Here is a 21454-nt window from a genome sequence, read left to right as displayed (position 1 = left end):
ACAATATCAATATTAAAAAATTATAACAATAGTAAATGATAGTAAAGAAACAAATTTGCTCTAGGAAAATGGCTGATGGGGGGAAAATTACATTTCCCCAAAGTTAATGCACCACCTCTGTACATATTCTTGAGAAATGATGTGTATTAAATTTGCACCTTTACCTCCAGATCAATTTTATTATCTGTAGATTACCTGGAATCTATTTAGCTGCAACAAAATAAACATTTACTACAATTGCTACTGCAAACTGAGAATTTGTTTTACATTTCAGCCGTTAGGTACATTTTTCACAATCCAGTTCAAGCCTGATTCTGCAGCCCTTAAAGTGTTCACTGCAGGATTGGACCCTTCTTGCTGGGACTGGAAGACGCAAATACTAATTGTAAAGCATCTTGGTTATTCAAATGTATATAACTGATTTGTTTTTTAATAGAATCGCAGTACTTTAGGTTTAAAACATATTAATGTAAAAGTATGTTTCCTAGCCCATTAAAGCTTAAATTGTGCAGATTAATGTACTTTCTCTACTACTACTCCATTTTGGAAGGTAACCAAATTGAAAATCAGTTCATTCTGAAACTAACATGTTTTTATTATTATCTTTGATACAAATGATCTCATTACTAAAAGTATATCTAACCATTGTAATCGGGGACAGTTGTAACAAATGAAGGCATAGCAGGCCATACTATTTCATTCCCCTCATGTAAGGTCAAAGGTTTATGACTCTACTGCCCAGAAGAGAATGGAGTACATAAAAGTTTAGATAACCACAATCCCCTCCCCAATTTCATTTGTGGCTTGCAGAAACTCCTTGATCCGTCCCAATAGATTACTGTAGTATATTTTTAAAGAGCTCATCATTTATATAAAAAGACAAGAGTTGAAATGAAAATGTGTAGAAGAAAACAGCCCTCATAAAGTGACAGAAGCACTAGTTTGCAGCAAGGTGACATAACATCTATCAGTAGAATGAAACAGCTGTCTCAGGCAACAAAGATAAAAAAGTGAATGCCTTCAGAATAGAGAAGGAAATTGAGGACAAACACTGGATTCTTCAAACTTAAAGAACCTTCATAATAAAAGAGGCACCTCAATGTTAAAGAGCAGGGTTGAAATCTTGGCTCCATCAATGTCAATGACAAAACTCCTGTTGACTTCAATAGGGCTGAGATTCCATCCTGGGTGTTAGTAACCAGCTAGCTCAAGGCGGATAATGAGTTATGGAACTTTTCTTCTTCAAGGTCAGCAGTTCAAATCTAACTCAAGTAAGTAGTGACTTTCTGCTGAATGTTGGGCCTATATATGAAATAGGTTGATGTTCAAAATCACGTTCCCAGTAGACAGGTCTCCCCATATCTTGAAAACCATTGTTATATTTCATACGAAGTGGCTCCTTTACTGGAACGCTCAGCAAAAAGTCCAGGGACAGAGGAAGCATGCTGACTAAACTTTAGTACTGGGGCTAGTTCCTCCAAAAAATAGTTGGAGTAGTGAAGGGGGAGCTTGCATTGATGCTGCCTATGCTATACTTCATCACTTAGTAAAAGTCATCCCTCTCCAACACCTTTTACAAGCACTTTGAAATGAAAAATCCTATACAAGGGTAAATTTTCCCTGTCAGCATTTTCCCATGTTACTTCCACAGCTGCCTTCTGCAGGTTTCTTCCATGCACCTGTGAAACCACAGCTGGCCACTGTTGGAAAGAGAATATTGCACAAGATGAATTGCTGCTCTGATGCAATATGGCAATTCCTGTTTTCATGTTCCTAGCATTAATATAAAAATGTTTTAGGAAAAACATCAAATGTTTTGAAAGTATTGGCATATGTTTACAATATTTCTGAAACTAAGTTTTCCATGAAAGTCTTTTGTTAATGCCACAATAGTGATGTGAGATAATATATTGTTATCTATGTTTTAAACACATAAATCTTTATATCAGAGAACTTGAAGTGTTTCAGAGTAGAAATTACTGGAATTCCAATTAAATGAGAATTAGTGTCTGCTTCCTTAAAGTTTCCCTTGAAATTAAACAAGTGAACAAGAACTAATGTAATCTAGCCTGGAAAGAAATATAATTTTTAATACCCTGCAGCAGATCAAGCAAAATAGTCCTATTTCAAACACTATGTCATTAGAGTTGATCAGGATGATTAGTTTTGATTGGGCAAGAAATAGCCTGACACCAAAAGTAAATTATCTATTCAAATGGAATAATGGAGAAAGCTTTAAAATTGTTGTAGGATGTTGGATATTATTTTTACACAAAGTGGAAATTATGCCCTCAGAACTGTATCTTATGTGTCTCATTATTTGAAATCTTATCTCCCCTGAAATTTTTATGTGGACCTAAATTTGGTAGAGACTGAAGACCTAACAGTTCATAGGACTCACACAGAGCTTGGAGGTTGGGGGTGAGTATGCTCCAGTGCCTGATAAAGATAAAATTAAACATGCTCAGTGCTGACAAACTGGATGACTTTTACTGCAAGGCAGAATCATAGGACTGAAAGGGACCTTGAGAGGTCATCTAGTCCAGTCCCCTATACTCGTGGCAGGACTAATTATCTAGACCATTCATGACAGGTGTTTGCCTAATCTGCTCTTAAAAATCTCCAATGATGGAGATTCCACAACCTCCTTAGGCAATTTATTCCAGTGCTTAACCACCTTGACAGTTAGGAAGTTTTTCCTAATATCCAGCCTGAACCTCCCTTACTGCAATTTAAGCCCATTGCTTCTTGTACTATCCTCAGAGGTTAAGAAAAATAATTTTTCTTCCTCCTCCTTGTAACAACCTTTTACATAGTTGAAAACTGTTATCATGTCCCCCTCAGTCTTCTCTTTTCCAAACTAAACAAACCCAGTTTTTTCAATCTTCCCTCATAGGTCATGTTTTCTAGACCTTTAATCATTTTTGTTGCTCTTCTCTGGACTCTCTCCAAGTTGTCCACATCCGTCCTGAAATGTGGTGCCCAGAACTGGACACAGTAGTCCAGTTGAGGCCTAATCAGAGTGGCGTAGAGTGGAAGACTTAGTTTTCGTGTCTTGATTACAACATTCCTGCTAATACATCCCAGAATGATGTTCACGTTTTTTGCAACAGTGTTACACTGTTGACTCTCATTTAGGGCGACCAGATTTCCCATTTTTAAAGCGACAGTCCTGTTATTTGGGATGTTTTCTTATACAGGTGCCTATTATCCCCCACCTCCTGTTCCAGTTTTTCACAGTTTCTATCAGGTCACTCTACTCATATTTAGCTTGTGGTCCAGTATGACCCTCAGTATGACTCAGACCCACAGTACTCCTTCCTAGGCCGTCATTTCCCATTTTGTATGTGTGCAACTGATGGTTCCTTCCTAAATGGAGTACTTTGTATTTGTCCTTATTGAATTTCATCCTATTTACTTGAGACCATTTCTCCAGTTTATCCAGATGATTTTGAATTTTAATCCTATCCTCCAAAGCACTTGCAACCCCTCCCAGCTTGGTATCATCCACAAACTTTATAAGTGTACTCTGTATGCCATTATCTAAATCAGGGGTCTCAAAGTCCCAGCCCGCGGGCCACCTGCAGCCCAAGAACCTCCCCCACTGCAGCCCATGGAGGAGAGACTCATGCAGACACGCTGCTGGAAATGTCTGCAGCAGATGCCGCCCCCACAGCTCCCATTGGCTGTGGGAGAGAGAGAGATACCATCACTAGTCGCCAGGCAGAGTCAGCCGTGGAGGCAGGGTCACTTTTTTCCACAATGAATATAAACAAGTCAAAATACTGAACACAACTACCTGATGCATGTTAGGATATAGATATTCAGGCCTGTCTGAAAAGGCCTATACTTTAAGAATTTAGGTGTATTCTTATCACTTAGCTAGTTATAGAGGTATAAAAGAAAGAATCAAAATCACAGTCTGCCTTTTTACTGGTCTTCTCTTACAGTGACAGTCTGAGGCTCTGTTCTTAGGCTAAGGGCTTTGGCTAAGCTAGGAAGTGTATGGTCACATCCTCACATTCCAAACTAGTCACAGTGAAATAAGGCAATCTGGGGCTGTTAGAAAGGTGATCTGATCTATCACCTCCAGAGAAAGGGAAGAGCCTAGAGGATGTAAAAGGAAGTTTAGTTTGATAGTTTTCTGTTTGGTAAGAACTCACTTATCAATAGACAGCTGGGAAACCCTTATGTCTTTATAGATGTAGTTGTGAAATCCTCACTTCTGTATTGTTTTGTCATTATAGTTCCCACTTTGCTATTGTTTGTCTGTATGGTCTCTGTCTGGTTCTGTGATTGTTTCTGTCTGCTGTATAATTAATTTTCCTGGGTGTAAACTAATTAAGGTGGTGGGATATAATTGGTTAAATAATCATGTTACAATATGTTAGGATTGGTTAGTAAAATTTCAGGAAAATGATTGGTTAAGGTATAGCTAAGCAGAACTCAAGTTTTACTATATAGTCTGCAGTCAATCAGGAAGTAAAGGGGCAGGGAATGGGAACAGGGAATGAGGGTGGGGAAACTGGAATCATGTTTTGCTAAGGCGGGGAAATGGGAGCAGGGACACAGGTAAGGCTCTGTGGTGTCAGAGCTGGGAAGGGGGACACTAAGGAAGGAAACTGGAATCATGCTTGCTGGAAGTTCACTCCAATAAACATTGAATTGTTTGCACCTTTGGACTTTGGGTATTGTTGCTCTCTGTTCATGCGAGAAGGACCAGGGAAGTAAGTGGGTGAAGGAATACGCCCCTAACAATGCGTACCTTGCTGCAATCCTGAAGGTTGCCCAGTCACTAAGGCCAAACATCAACAAACTGCAGGAACTGAAGCATTGCCAGGTGTCTGGCAAACACTAAAAACTCTCTGGCAGGCAAAGAACTGCATAACTTTGTATGATCTTTTTATTATTTCTAAGAAATTCAAAATAAAAAATACAATATAAATGTTTTCTTTTCTGAACACCATCTTCAGTGACATTATTGGCCTGCTGGGAGGATTTAAGGGCTGGCACTGGCCCTAAGGTAAATTGAGTTTGAGACTCCTGGTCTAAATCATTGATGAAGATATTGAACAGAACTGGACCCAGAACTGATCCCTGCAGGACCCCACTTGTTATACCCTTCCAGCATGACTTTGAACCACTGATAATTTACTCTCTGGGAAGGGTTTTCCATCTAGTTTTGCACCCACCTTATAGTAGCTCCATCTAAGTTGCATTTCCCTAGTTTGTTTATGAGAAGGTCATGCGAGACAGTATAAAAAGCTTTACTGAAGTCAAGATATACCACATCTACCTCTTCCCTCCATCCACAAGGCTTGTTACCCTGTCAAAGGAAGCTATCAGGTTGGTTTGACATGATTTGTTTTTGACAAATCCATGCTGACTGTTACTTATCACCTTATTGTCTTCTAGATGTTTGCAAATTGATTGCTTAATTATTTGCTCCATTATCTTTCTGGGTACAGAAGTTAAGCTGACTGGTCTGTAATTCCCTGGATTGTCCTTATTTCCCTTTTTATAGATGGGCTCTATATTTGCCCTTTTCCAGTCTTCTGGAATCTCTCCCGTCTTCCATGACTTCTCAAAGATAATCGCTAATGGCTCAGAGATCTCCTCATTCAGCTCCTTGAGTATTCTAGGATGCATTTCATCAGGCCCTGGTGACTTGAAGACATCTAATTTGTTGAAATAATTTTTAACTTTTTCTCTCCCTATTTTAGCCTCTTCTCATCCTACCTCATTTTCACTGGCATTTGCTATGTTAGACATCCAATCACCACCAACATTTTTGGGGAAAACCAAAACAAAGAAGTCATTAAGCACCTCTGCCTTTTCCACATTTTCTGTTATTATTTCCCCCCCTCCCCATTGAGTAATGGGCCTACCCTGTCCTTGATCTTCCTCTTGCTTCTAATGTATCTGTAGAATGTTTTCTTGTTACCCTTTATCTCTCTAGCTAGTCTAATCTCGTTTTGTGCTTTGGCCTTTCTAATTTTGTCCCTATATACTTCTGTTGTTTATATTCATCCTTTTTAATTTGACCTAGTTTCCACTTTTTGTAGGACTCTTTTTTTATTTTTAGACATTGAAGATCTTCTGGTTAAGCCAGGGTGGTCTCTTGCCATACTTCCTATCTTTCCTACACAGTGGGATAGTTTCCTCTTGTGCCCTCAATAATGTCTCTTTGAAAAACTACCAACAGTCATCTATTGTTTTTCCCCTTAGACTTGTTTCCCATGGGATCTTTCCTACCAACTCCCTGAGTTTGCTAAGTACAACTTTTCTTGTTGTCAAAGCCTAAGAAGATAAACTAACTCAGCCAATTAAATCATTGGGAGCAGTAGTAAAGTGTAAGAAGATTAGTTTATTTCAGTTGTCCTCTTTTCTTACTGTATTTAGATTGAAGGTGGGTTTCACCAATTAAATTGTCCCACAAGACACATCTAAAAACAACTGCATTTCACAACTTTCAAGCACTGTGATATGATCATCCAAGGAAAATTTTCTTGAATCAGACTAGAGTTATTTCAGCTACAATTTTCGAGATCTTGAATGAGAAATGAATTTGTGTCCTTAATAGAGACACTGGGTTTACGCTTATTACAACAATCAATAACACACTAAAAAAAAACAGCTGCTTCCCCTGCCTTCTTCTCCTCCTATGACTGGAGGGACGTTAAGAAGCCACCTTGAATTGTCCCTTGAAATTTGTGTTTACTACTTATACTAAACAATCTGTTCCACCTTGTATTTAGCTGTGACACTCTGAGTAAGTTTCCCAGACCTGAAGAAGAATGATGAAATACAGCCCTGGTCTACACTAGGACTTTAGGTCGAATTTAGCAGCGTTAAATCGATGTAAACCCGTACCTGTCCACACGATGAAGCCATTTATTTCGACTTAAAGGGCTCTTAAAATCGATTTCCTTAGTCCACCCCTGACAAGTGGATTAGCGCTTAAATCGGCCTTGCCGGGTCGAATTTGGGGTACTGTGGACACAATTCGACGGTATTGGCCTCCGGGAGCTATCCCAGAGTGCTCCATTTTGACCGCTCTGGACAGCACTCTCAACTCAGATGCACTGGCCAGGTAGACAGGAAAAGAACCGCGAACTTTTGAATCTCATTTCCTGTTTGGCCAGCGTGGCAAGCTGCAGGTGACCATGCAGAGCTCATCAGCAGAGGTGACCATGATGGAGTCTCAGAATCGCAAAAGAGCTCCAGCATGGACCGAACGGGAGGTACGGGATCTGATCGCTGTATGGGGAGAGGAATCCGTGCTATCAGAACTTCGTTCCAGTTTTCGAAATGCCAAAACCTTTGTCAAAATCTCCCAGGGCATGAAGGACAGAGGCCATAACAGGGACCCGAAGCAGTGCCGCGTGAAACTGAAGGAGCTGAGGCAAGCCTACCAGAAAACCAGAGAGGCGAACGGCCGCTCCGGGTCAGAGCCCCAAACATGCCGCTTCTATGATGAGTTGCATGCCATTTTAGGGGGTTCAGCCACCACTACCCCAGCCGTGTTGTTTGACTCCTTCAATGGAGATGGAGGCAATACGGAAGCAGGTTTTGGGGATGAAGAAGATGATGAGGAGGAGGAGGTTGTAGATAGCTCACAGCAAGCAAGCGGAGAAACCGGTTTTCCCGACAGCCAGGAACTGTTTCTCACCCTGGACCTGGAGCCAGTACCCCCCGAACCCACCCAAGGCTGCCTCCTGGACCCAGCAGGCGGAGAAGGGACCTCCGGTGAGTGTACCTTTTAAAATACTATACGTGGTTTAAAAGCAAGCATGTGAAAGGATTACTTTGCCCTGGCATTTGCGGCTCTCCTGGATATACTCCCAAAGCCTTTGCAAAAGGTTTCTGGGGAGGGCAGACTTATTGCGTCCTTCATGGTAGGACACTTTACCACTCCAGGCCAGTAACACGTACTCGGGAATCATTGTACAACAAAGCATTGCAGTGTATGTTTGCTGGCGTTCAAGCAACATCCGTTCTTTATCTCTCTGTGTTATCCTCAGGAGAGTGAGATATAATCCATGGTCACCTGGTTGAAATAGGGTGCTTTTCTTCAGGGGACACTCAGAGGAGCCCATTCCTGCTGGGCTGTTTGCCTGCGGCTGAACAGAAATGTTCCCCGCTGTTAGCCACAGGGAGGGGGGAGGGTTGAGGGGGTAGCCACGCGGTGGGGGGAGGCAAAATGCGACCTTGTAACGAAAGCACATGTGCTATGTATGTAATGTTAACGGCAAGGTTTACCCTGAAAGAGTGTAGCCAGTGTTTTATAAAATGTGTCTTTTTAAATACCGCTGTCCCTTTTTTTTTTCTCCACCAGCTGCATGTGTTTCAATGATCACAGGATCTTCTCCTTCCCAGAGGCTAGTGAAGATTAGAAAGAAAAAAAAAACGCACTCGAGATGAAATGTTCTCCGAGCTGATGCTGTCCTCCCACACTGACAGAGCACAGACGAATGCGTGGAGGCAAATAATGTCAGACTGCAGGAAAGCACAAAATGACCGGGAGGAGAGGTGGCGGGCTGAAGAGAGTAAGTGGCGGGCTGAAGAGAGGGCTGAAGCTCGAATGTGGCGGCAGCATGATGAGAGGAGGCAGGATTCAATGCTGAGGCTGCTGGAGGACCAAACCAGTATGCTCCAGTGTATGGTTGAGCTGCAGCAAAGGCAGCTGGAGAACAGACTGCCACTACAGCCCCTGTGTAACCAACCGCCCTCCTCCCCAAGTTCCATAGCCTCCACACCCAGACGCCCAAGAACGCGGTGGGGGGGCCTCCGGCCAACCAGCCACTCCACCACAGAGGATTGCCCAAAAAAAAGAAGGCTGTCATTCAATAAATTTAAAGTTGTAAACTTTTAAAGTGCTGTGTGGCATTTTCCTTCCCTCCTCCACCACCCCTCCTGGGCTACCTTGGTAGTCATCCCCCTGTTTGTGTGATGAATGAATGAAGAATGCATGAATGTGAAGCAACAATGACTTTATTGCCTCTGCAAGCGGTGATCGAAGGGATGAGGAGAGGGTGGTTAGCTTACAGGGAAGTAGAGTGAACCAAGGGACGGGGGGTTTCATCAAGGAGAAACAAACAGAACTTTCACACCGTAGCCTGGCCAGTCACGAAACTGGTTTTCAAAGCCTCTCTGATGCGTACCGCGCCCTCCTGTGCTCTTCTAACCGCCCTGGTGTCTGGCTGCGCGTAACCAGCAGCCAGGCGATTTGCCTCAACCTCCCACCCCGCCATAAACGTCTCCCCCTTACTCTCACAGATATTGTGGAGCACACAGCAAGCAGTAATAATAGTGGGAATATTGGTTTCGCTGAGGTCTAAGCGAGTCAGTAAACTGCGCCAGCGCGCCTTTAAACGTCCAAATGCACATTCTACCACCATTCTGCACTTGCTCAGCCTGTAGTTGAACAGCTCCTGACTACTGTCCAGGCTGCCTGTGTATGGCTTCATGAGCCATGGCATTAAGGGGTAGGCTGGGTCCCCAAGGATACATATAGGCATTTCAACATCCCCAACAGTTATTTTCTGGTCTGGGAATAAAGTCCCTTCCTGCAGCTTTTGAAACAGACCAGAGTTCCTGAAGATGCGAGCGTCATGTACCTTTCCCGGCCATCCCACGTTGATGTTGGTGAAACGTCCCTTGTGATCCACCAGAGCTTGCAGCACTATTGAAAAGTACCCCTTGCGGTTTATGTACTCGCCGGCTTGGTGCTCCGGTGCCAAGATAGGGATATGGGTTCCGTCTATGGCCCCACCACAGTTAGGGAATCCCATTGCAGCAAAGCCATCCACTATGACCTGCACATTTCCCAGGGTCACTACTCTTGATATCAGCAGATCTTTGATTGCATGGGCTACTTGCATCACAGCAGCCCCAACAGTAGATTTGCCCACTCCAAATTGATTCCCAACTGACCGGTAGCTGTCTGGCGTTGCAAGCTTCCACAGGGCTATCGCCACTCGCTTCTCAACTGTGAGGGCTGCTCTCATCTTGGTATTCATGCGCTTCAGGGCAGGGAAAAGCAAGTCACAGAGTTCCATGAAAGTGCCCTTACGCATGCGAAAGTTTCGCAGCCACTGGGAATCGTCCCAGACCTGCAACACTATGCGGTCCCACCAGTCTGTGCTTGTTTCCCGAGCCCAGAATCGGCGTTCCACAGCATGAACCTGCCCCATTAGCACCATGATGCATGCATTGGCAGGCCCCATGCTTTCAGAGAAATCTGTGTCCATGTCCTGATCACTCACGTGACCGCGCTGACGTCGCCTCCTCGCCCGGTAGCGCTTTGCCAGGTTCTGGTGCTGCATATACTGCTGGATAATGCGTGTGGTGTTTAATGTGCTCCTAATTGCCAAAGTGAGCTGAGCGGACTCCATGCTTGCCTTGGTATGGCGTCCGCACAGAAAAAAGGCGCGGAACGATTGTCTGCCGTTGCTCTGACGGAGGGAGGGGCGACTGACGACACGGCTTACAGGGTTGGCTTCAGGGAGCTAAAATCCACAAAGGGGGTGGCTTTAAATCAAGGAGTAGTTCAGGCAGGAGTTCATGGAGGGTTCCAATAAGAAATGGTGCACCTAAGTTACTGTTCTTATTGGAACAAGGAGGTTAGCGTGGCCTCTGATTGATACATGGCTAGATTTAGCTCGCTGCACCTTCTCTGTGAGTGACTGCAGTGTGACCTAGAGGAATGAGTCCCCTAGACAGGGGAAGAGGCAAATGAGTACAAAACAAATCTGGTCTATTTCTTGTTTCGATCCACTCCATCTATCTTTTACATCTTTGGCTGGCAGCAGACGGTGCAGAAGGACTGCATGCCATCCACATCTCATGGCTGCTCGGCAGAAGATGGTACAGTACGACTGCTAGCCATCCTCATCTCTTGCCTGCCTGGCAGAAGATGGTGCAATATGACTGCTAGCCATCCTCACCTCTTGCCTGCCTGGCAGAAGATGGTACAATACGATTGCTAGCCATCGTCATCTCTTGCCTGCCCGGCAGAAGACGGTACAATACGACTGCTAGCAATCCGTATTGCCTGCCTGATCACCATAAGACGGTTCAATAGGCCTGACTGCAGGACTAAAGAGAATGACCTGGTCAAGTCACCAAAAATTTAGTCCCTGCACCCATGTCTGCCCAGGCGCTCCCAGCCAACGTGGCCAGGAGCACCTCCGACACGACGAGGACGGCTACCAGTCATACTGCACCGTCTGCTGCCAGAAGGCAATGGGTTGCTGCTACTGTGTAGCAATGCAGTACCGCGTCTGCCAGCACCCAGGAGACATACCGTGACGGTTACCCGAGCGGGCTCCATGCTTGTGGTGGTATGGCGTCCGCACAGGTAACTCAGGAAAAAAGGCGCGAAACGATTGTCTGCCCTTGCCTTCACGGAGGGAGGGAGGGAACGGGGGCCGGACAATATGTACCCAGAACCACCCGCGACAATGTTTTAGCCCAATCAGAGTGCTCCATTGTGACTGCTCTGGACAGCACTCTCAACTCAGATGCACGATTGTTTGCCGTTGCTCTGACGCAGGGAGGGGCGACTGAGGACACGGCTTACAGGGTTGACTTCACGGAGGGTTCCAATAAGAAATGGTGCACCTAAGTTATTGTTCTTATTGGAACAAGGAGGTTAGCCTGGCCTCTGATTGATACATGGCTAGATTTAGCTCGCTGCACCTTCTCTGTGAGTGACTGCAGTGTGACCTAGAGGAATGAGTCCCCTAGACAGGAGAGGAGGCAAATGAGTACAAAACAAATCTGGTCTATTTCTTGTTTTGATCCACTCCATCTATCTTTTACATCTTTGGCTGGCAGCAGACGGTGCAGAAGGACATATTGCCTACCTGCTCACCATAAGACGGTTCAATAGGACTGACTGCCGGACTTAAGAGAATGACCTGGTCAAGTCACCAAAAATTTAGTCCCTGCGCCCATGTCTGCCCAGGCGCTCCCAGCCGACGTGGCCAGGAGCACCTCGGACATGACGAGGACGGCTACCAGTCGTATTGTACCGTCTGCTGCCACAAGGCAAGGGGTTGCTGCTACTGTGTAGCAATGCAGAACCGCGTCTGCCAGCACCCAGGAGACATACGGTGACGGTTACCTGAGCGGGCTCCATGCTTGCGGTGGTATGGCGTCCGCACAGGTAACTCAGGAAAAAAGGCGCGAAACGATTGTCTGCCCTTGCTTTCACGGAGGGAGGGAGGGAGGGAAGGGGGGACTGACGATATGTACCCAGAACCACCCGCGACAATGTTTCAGCCCCATCAGGCATTGGGATCTCAACCCAGAATTCCAATGGGCAGCGGAGACTGCGGGAACTGTGGGATAGCTACCCACAGTGCAACGCTCCGGAAGTCGACTCTAGCCTCGGTACTGTGGAAGCACTCCGCCGAGTTAATGCACTTAATGCACTTCTGTGGGGACACACACACTCGAATATATAAAACCGATTTCTAAAAAACCGACTTCTATAAATTCGACCTTATTCCGTAGTGTAGACATACCCACAGTCTGATAAAATACAGCCTAGAATACTCATGGAGCTGAGTGAGGAGATATCTGAGCCATTAATGATTATCTTTGAAAAGTCATGGAAGACGGGAGAGATTCCAGAGGACTGGAAAAGGGCAAATACAGTGTCAATCTATGGGTATGTCTACACTACGGAATAAGGTCGAATTTATAGAAGTCGGTTTTTTAGAAATCGGTTTTATATATACCCCCTCAACCCTCCCCCCTCCCTGTGGCTAACAGCGGGGAACATTTCTGTTCAGCCGCAGGCAAACAGCCCAGCAGGAATGGGCTCCTCTGAGTGTCCCCTGAAGAAAAGCACCCTATTTCAACCAGGTGACCATGGATTATATCTCACTCTCCTGAGGATAACACAGAGAGATAAAGAACGGATGTTGCTTGAACGCCAGCAAACATACACTGCAATGCTTTGTTGTACAATGATTCCCGAGTACGTGTTACTGGCCTGGAGTGGTAAAGTGTCCTACCATGAAGGACGCAATAAGTCTGCCCTCCCCAGAAACCTTTTGCAAAGGCTTTGGGAGTATATCCAGGAGAGCCGCAAATGCCAGGGCAAAGTAATCCTTTCACATGCTTGCTTTTACACCATGTATAGTATTTTAAAAGGTACACTCACCGGAGGTCCCTTCTCCGCCTGCTGGGTCCAGGAGGCAGCCTTGGGTGGGTTCGGGGGGTACTGGCTCCAGGTCCAGGGTGAGAAACAGTTCCTGGCTGTCGGGAAAACCGGTTTCTCCGCTTGCTTGCTGTGAGCTATCTACAACCTCCTCATCATCATCATCTTCTTCGTCCCCAAAACCTGCTTCCGTATTGCCTCCATCTCCATTGAAGGAGTCAAACAACACGGCTGGGGTAGTGGTGGCTGAACCCCCTAAAATGGCATGCAGCTCATCATAGAAGCGGCATGTTTGGGGCTCTGACCCGGAGCGGCCGTTCGCCTCTCTGGTTTTCTGGTAGGCTTGCCTCAGCTCCTTCAGTTTCACGCGGCACTGCTTTGGGTCCCTGTTATGGCCTCTGTCCTTCATGCCCTGGGAGATTTTGACAAAGGTTTTGGCATTTCGAAAACTGGAACGGAGTTCTGATAGCACGGATTCCTCTCCCCATACAGCGATCAGATCCCGTACCTCCCGTTCGGTCCATGCTGGAGCTCTTTTGCGATTCTGAGACTCCATCATGGTCACCTCTGCTGATGAGCTCTGCATGGTCACCTGCAGCTTGCCACGCTGGCCAAACAGGAAATGAGATTCAAAAGTTCGCGGTTCTTTTCCTGTCTACCTGGCCAGTGCATCTGAGTTGAGAGTGCTGTCCAGAGCGGTCAAAATGGAGCACTCTGGGATAGCTCCCGGAGGCCAATACCGTCGAATTGTGTCCACAGTACCCCAAATTCGACCCGGCAAGGCCGATTTAAGCGCTAATCCACTTGTCAGGGGTGGACTAAGGAAATCGATTTTAAGAGCCCTTTAAGTCGAAATAAATGGCTTCATCGTGTGGACAGGTACGGGTTTACATCGATTTAACGCTGCTAAATTCGACCTAAAGTCCTAGTGTAGACCAGGGCTATGAAAAGGGAAATAAAGACAACCCAGGGAATTACAGACCAACCAGTTTAATTTCAGTATCCAGAAAGATAATGGAGCAAATAAATAAGCAATCAATTTGAAAACACCTAGAAGATAATACAGTGGTAAGTAACAGTCAGCATGGATTTGTCAAGAACAAATCATGGCAAATCAACCTGATATCTTTATTTGAGTGGGTAACAAGCCTTGTAGATGGGTGGACATGGTAGATGTGATATATCTTGATTTTAGTAAGACTTTTGATACTGTCTTGCGTGACCTTCTCAAAAAGCAAATAGGGAAATACAACCTAGATGGAACTGTTATAACGTGGGTACATAACTGGTTGGAAAGAGTAGTTATCAGTGGTTCACAGTCAAGCTGGAAGGGCATATAAAGTGAGGTCCCTTAGGGATCAGTTTTGTTCAATATCTCCATCAGTGATTTAGATAATGGCATACAGAGTACACTTATAAAGTTTGTGGATGATACCAAGCTGGGAGGGGTTGCAAGTGCTTTGGAGCATAGGATTAAAATTCAAAGTTATCTGGACAAACTGGAGAAATGGTCTGAAGTAAATAGGATGAAATTCAGTAAGAACAAATGCAAAGTACTCCACTTAGGAAGGAACAATCAGTTGCACACATACAAAATGGGAAATAACTGCCTAGGAAGAAGTTCAGCGGAAAGGGATTCTATAAGAGCTCTGTGTAAGCTCAAAAGCTTGTCTCTCTCACCAAGAGAAGTTGGTCCAATAAAACATATTACCTCACCCACCTTGTTTCTCCCGTGATCATGATGACAGACAAAAGTTTCTTAGCAGCCATAGTCCACCAGAGTATTTACAAAAGTAAGCACCTCTATTTTATCTATCTATATCAAGAGAGAAAGAGAGAGAGAATAGTTTTCTCTGACCTACTCCATCCCTGTACATGAAAGCTAATCAAGTACATTCATTCTGGGTTATTGCTAAACCTGCCACTTCCAAAGAACAGAGGACCCAATCCTGTACTTCTTTCTCAGTTAAAGCTCTCCTTAACTACAGTGGTGGCTTTGATAGAGTAAGGTGTGCAGGATTGGAGCCCAGGGGAGTTTAAAGAGGCAAGAAGTTCAGTGACCAAAACTATCCTGAGACACTGCAGCATCCCTTCCTTCATGCTCTGAAACTCAGAAAATAGTCTTCAAATTATTGCTGAATTTCAAACTTTTTCTATCTGTTAAAAGACCATGTATTTGCCATCATGTTGTTTGCTCATATCTTTGATACCCTGAAGGACAATTTATTGTTTTAATGCATGATGTAGTATAATTCATCACGTAGCAAGAACAATACTAATAACCCCTCTTTGCATCAGCCATCACTCTTCAGCCCTTATTGTATCTGAATCAATCTGGGCTCATTTATATTAATCATGACTTGTTTTGTATTGAAAAAAAAGACAACCACAAATAATGTGCATAGGTACTACCACAACACAATATAGTAAGCAGAGACTTGTTTGTTAGTTTCAGATTTGTAAAACTAATAAATATCTTAAGTAAAGAGCACATTATAACCATTGAAAACAGACATTTCAGAGAACAGTACATCTGAAAATGCATGTGAACCATTTTTTTAAAAACATCTAAGAACTTTCATATTATCAACCCATCCTAACTTTTTAAAACTACACTTCTGATCTATACTATTGCAGGATGGCTGAAGGGCAAGCACTTAGAAAAGTTATATATAAACGCATTTATACCCATTTTCAACTGTATGGTCTCTAAGAGCTGCATCCAATAAAAATATATTCAGCTTCTGCACCAAGTTTTATCAGCCTTGCCCTGTCTTCCAAAGAGTGCCAACTGAACATATTTTTTATTGAACCTGCCATAGAGGGTTTCTGACATTATTCTTCACATCATTTAGACAAATATCAAATGTGCTGTGTATAAAACGCTAATATTAAAATATTTTTGTTTTCATTTTAGAGGTAATTCAATGACCATAGATAAAAAGGCCTGTAATAAGGTCTAAATATAAATGGTATTGGCACTGACTGATTTATCAAAGTAGTAAAGCACGTGCCTAACTTTAAGCACAAGTAGTCTCACTGAAATCAGTTGGACTACTCGTGTTTAGAGTCAGGCATGTGCTTAAATACCTTGTAGCTACTTATGATTTTGCATGATATAATATGGTATAATATAGTATGTTTTTACAATACAAAATAATGTTACATACATGTGTGTATTTCCCGAACACATTAATACCAAAGTGCAAAAGGTGCTCTATCATTCAGATTTAACTGAGAAATGAATTCTTATTTGAGATTAGATTTGAATATTTATTAATTTGGCAACTTGGATGCTGGTCAAGACTGATTTCCATATTTCAGCTAGCAACCAAGAACTATTTTCCTAATCTTAAACAGCGAAATAGTATATAGAGCTGCTTCGGATGATCCACAGAATAACTTAGAGCAGTTCAGTTAAAGATGTGTCTCTCCATTTTTGAACCCCTTTAAAAATGGGCTATTCTACCCACGATGTGTGCACATAACAGCTATTAAGTTTAATTAGAGTTAGACATGTATCAAGGGGGGAATATAAGAAATTTTGGGATTAATGAAATATTTAACAGGAAGTCAATGTAATACGTTATGAAAGATTGGAGTAACATAGAAACAGAGGCTCTGCACTGGTTCACTGGCACAAAGAAGCCATACACATGTGGATACAATGGGGATCTTCTAGTGATATAAAGATCCCATAGCAGTTCCAATGCCATTCCCACTCCAGTCCCCCATATATGGGGTGTGGATGGGGGGGAAAGAAAGGTGCTCTACTTTAGGCCAATCCACAGACTGGCAGCTGGACATTCCATGACTGGAACTGAGGCCATAAAAGTGGTTTGAAACCCTCTTAGCCACCTCTTCTCCTGATGATGCTGTTCAATCTGTGCCATAATAGCAAATAGACGATTTTGTTCATGATATTCCTTTCTTGTTGTTCATTTTCTATATACAGTTCTCCCCTTTCAGTAAATTGTTAAAAAAAAATAACAGTTTCTGTCCCTTGTAGACTACTTGGAGTCCTATAGGGGAAAGAGCTACAAACTTTTGTTCTCACTGCAGCTCTGGGTTTTTGATCCTTCCTCTCTCTTTCAAGCTTCACTGAAAATTTCTGGGGGGAAAAATGTAATTTTTATCCATGGCACAGTATATGGGCTGAGAATAAGTATCCTGTAGACTCTCCCTCTATTGCCAAAGTTTTAAAAAAATAATAATGATGACAGCACAAGGGTTTTTACCATAGCCAGGACTCCAGTTCAGAACATAAGAACGGCCATACTGGGTCAGACCAAAGATCCATCAAGCCCAGTATCCTGTCCTCTGACAGTGGCCAATGGCAGTTGCCCCAAAGGGAATGAACAGACAGGTTATCATCAAGTGATCCATGCCCTGTCACCCAAGCCCAATTAGTACTAGGAATCAGAGGAAAATACTGTAGACTCAGGTAGACCAACTGGTTCTCTAAATTATCTACTTCTTTTGCTAAGTGAGGATACTTCTCCATCTGTGTCTCACAGCCCTTGCTGACTCTGGCCTTCATTTCCTCAGAGGTACTGACCCTGTTCTCTACATCAGATAGCCATTGGGTGCTAGCTGCCTCAAAGACGGAACAAGAAAACTGCAAACTTCATCCTTGTGTCATTAACTGCTTGCATAATCCCTCATCCGAGTTATAAGCACCCCATGCAATGCTTATAACTACTTATGACTAAGTAGGAAAGTCTTTAGCAGGGTGAGCTGCTCCAATGCAGAAGGAAGGCCTCACATATTCCTTGATGTCCATCAAACAAAGCACATATTTGTTTATTTTCTCTTTTCTGTAGCACCTATTGCTATACTAGCTAGGCAAAGATTAAAAACTAATTAGGTATGGCAAGGACAAAAACAAAAGCAGTCATTCAAATGATAAACAAAATAAGTGCCCTGCATTATGCCCTGAAGGTCACTATACTCAAGTTCTGTTGGACTTCCAAGGGAAGCAAATTCCAAAGCCAATGACAGCTCTCAACTAAGGAAATCTTGCTGCCAGACAAGGAGTACTTCAAACTTACTTCAGGAATTAATATCAAGAGTCTCCCATTTTTTCTGAACTTTTATGATGGGGCTTCAGGTGACAGACAGTATTCCAAATAATTAGATCTCACCCCACCAGGACTTTGAAGATCACAAGCAAGAGTTTCAATTCCATCTGGAATAAATAGAAATCTAACACAGAGATTTGAGCACAGGCTTTAAGGACTCAAGGTAGCTGACATCACTCAGGTGTTCTACCCCAGATGGACCTTCTGGGTGGACTTCAAGGTTTTCCCTAAGTAGAGATTATTGCAGTAACAACGGTATGGATGACCATTGTGAGGTCATCACAGAGAGGAATAGACACAATCTCCTGACCACCCACAGACCATGACAGATATTATAAGTCATTGCTGATGAGAATACAGAATCAGCAATAGGTCTAATAGGACCCGTAGCCAGAACACCATTTTGGCAGAAGTGAGTATGTTCCCTCAATCAGTGCTGCAGACACTACTTCTGTCAATTCTTTTATATACTTCCCCTTGTTGACAAGTATTGCTTTAGTCTTATCCTGGCTGTCATAGCCAGTTTGTTTTTATCCAGCTCCCTATTTCTGCCAGATCATCAGAGAGGCTCCTGGAAAATACACTAGAGGCTTCATATATACATTAAACAGGAGAGGGAATAAGACAGAATCCTGCAGGATCTGGCATAGGCAGGCCCACAGAGAGAAAGAGCAATTCATCATTCAGCACTGACCTGGAAAGTAACAAATGAACCCACTGATGGGCCAGTCCATTCGCTTGTGCAAGATCTTGCAGGTGAGTCAGTACAGACCTCATGGTCAATGGTATCAAAAGCTTTAGCGAGATCCAATCAAATCACCACAGACACATCTTATCCATTACAACTATGAAATTATCAGCCAAAAATATCTGTATAGTCTCAGTCCTATACACAGTTCTGAACTTGCACTGCTCAAGGTAAAACAAATGTGTGGAATCTAAATCTAGCTGGAGATGACCCATTACCACCTATTCATCCTTCCCAAAAAATTGGGGTCCAAGTGGGTGACTGGGGAGGCTGTTAACATCTAAGGGTGGTTTCTCTGGAAGGGACTAACTGATGCTTGTTTAAGTGTCGTTGGCAGCTTGTCCTCTTGCAGAGCATTATTATCCATGATATGCCCCATGCCTCATCCATGATATGCCCCATGTCTCTCCACTAGCTTTAGTCAGTCACAAAGGACACGAATCTACATCATAGCTGATTGGTTCCAGTTCCCTAACCACACCCCAAAATTTAGTAAATGAAACTGGCTGAAGTCCAAGCAGTACAGATGGGATAGTTCTTACCTCCTGCTCCAATACAATGGGCCAGATCCTTAACTAGTGTAGATCAGCATTACTCTATTGAAATTTCCAGATGAGGATCTGGCCCATTGCTTTTATCCTTTCTCAACCTGGAACAAAGACCGTAGCCAGAAGAGTTTTTGTTCTCTCTTCTCCAGAGAAGCAAATGCATATTCATGATTATTTAGATTATCTGGAGCAGGGCCTGTGTCTTCCTTTGTGTTTTGCACGGTGCAAGCTTGCTGTTGGTGTTTAACAAATAATAAATAACAATGATGCAACCAATATGTGCTAGTCATTCTACAAACAAATGCAGAGAAAAGGCTGTTGGCCCAAGGAGCTTACACTCTAAATAGATAATGCACCGATGAAGGATGGGAGAAGGGATATAACAAAAACACAGCAACTGAGTGGTACTTGAGCTCATCTTGCTAGTTGTGTGATTATTTTATTTATTTATTTACTAACATGGATTTTGTTAACACTTGAATGAAGGGAAGGAGGGTATCTATAAGCCTTTTGGAAGGTGTGTATTTTAAGAAGGAACTTCAAGGAGGACTTGAGATGAAATTATGTACAAAGATTTAGGGTGACTCAGGGACACAAGGTTGTGAAATATGTTTCCAAGGAAAGGATCAGAGTAAAAGGCAGGAGAATTCCTGCATTGCATGATCTACAAGTCCATTATTGTAAAGTCAAATTCCACATGCACTAAGTGCAAATTCTGGGAGCCACTTATATACATACAATTTGACCCTGAGGTCTCTGTAAAAGATACCATCTGACCTTGATTCACTGGAGCCAGCACAGAAAGTCTCCAGAAGTACAAAGCCCACCTGCAGAAGGCTGAAGCTGGGCAAGATTTCTGAAACTCCCACTCTGTCAGAGAGCCCAAATGTGGTCAGAGTAACTCAGAAGTGGATGATGAAGGTGTCATGGCCAGGTAACACTGGCACAGCCATGCACTGTTTTCGTCTCTCTCCTGGGTAGCCTCTGCCAGCAGGGATTCATAGAAGCCCTTCCCTGACAGAGCCTGTGAGATAGGGCAGCACAGCAAACACTCCTTGCCCTCCCTTGCCATGAAACCCCTAGAGGGTGCAGCAGCCGTTACTTGTGGAAAAGGTGAAATCTGCACTACTCTGCCGAGGAGAAGCAAGCCCAGTGTCTCCAATCTCAACCTTGTGATTGGGCTTCCTCTGCTGCAGTGGTTCTTACTATCACCACTCCGAGGGCTTGTCTTCACTACACGGAGATCGACGTTGCTGCAATCGATGCAGCAGGGGTCGAGGCAGAGCGCTCTCCAGTCGACCTCAGTACTCCAGCTCTCCAAGAAGTGTACAGGAAGACAACCGGAGAGCATCTCTCATTGACGCTGAGCAGTGAAGACACCATTATATGCTATGTCGAATCCAGCTACGTTATTCACATAGCTGGAGTAGCGTAACTTAGGTCAACTTGCTTCAGTAGTGAAGACAAGCCTTTAATATACTCTCCAAGGACCTGTTCATAGACAAAAATGAAAGGATCTCACTGAGGGAAAGGAGCTAGAGCAGTCCAATTGCGAAAGACCCAGCCAAATAGCAATTTCTGCCTTTCTCATCATACAACTTATCTCATGGACTCTGACAAGTAAAATAAAGAGCAGGCTGGGATCAGCCTCTGGGGAGCATATAAATGGAAGAGCACCACCCTTACTTTGCCGCCATTCCAAGGAAGGCTAAGGCATCAATAATTCCTTCTTGCTCAGTAATGAGAACTGTAGATATCAAGACCTCCTATAGGCTATTAGCTGACACATTTTAAATATTCATAGGCAAAATATTATGCGCAAGCCATACAGTGCAGAACATCCAAGTAAAACACCAGTATATTAGCCAATAAGAAGAAAAATGATTAGATGTGTGTAAATGTG

The 21454-nt window shown here is 43.6% G+C and overlaps 1 long non-coding RNA gene across 7 annotated transcripts in view; it reads right to left on the bottom strand.

The window, feature by feature from the left end:
- LOC119565404 overlaps positions 1-21454 on the bottom strand; it is a 55920-nt gene that overhangs the window by 8764 nt on the left and 25702 nt on the right. For 4 of the 7 annotated variants that reach the window (XR_006289024.1, XR_006289023.1, XR_006289022.1 and 1 more), the window contains one exon: positions 14673-21042. This is a non-coding gene — a long non-coding RNA (uncharacterized LOC119565404). Of the gene's footprint in view, positions 1-913; positions 1701-14672; positions 21043-21454 lie in introns of those variants that run through there. The other 3 variants (XR_006289026.1, XR_006289025.1, XR_005224035.2) reach the window with 3 other exon arrangements.

This window comes from Chelonia mydas, chromosome 2 (genome assembly GCF_015237465.2).
Source record: "Chelonia mydas isolate rCheMyd1 chromosome 2, rCheMyd1.pri.v2, whole genome shotgun sequence".
Classification (NCBI taxonomy): domain Eukaryota; kingdom Metazoa; phylum Chordata; order Testudines; family Cheloniidae; genus Chelonia; species Chelonia mydas.
This window is presented reverse-complemented; position numbering and strand designations above follow the sequence as displayed.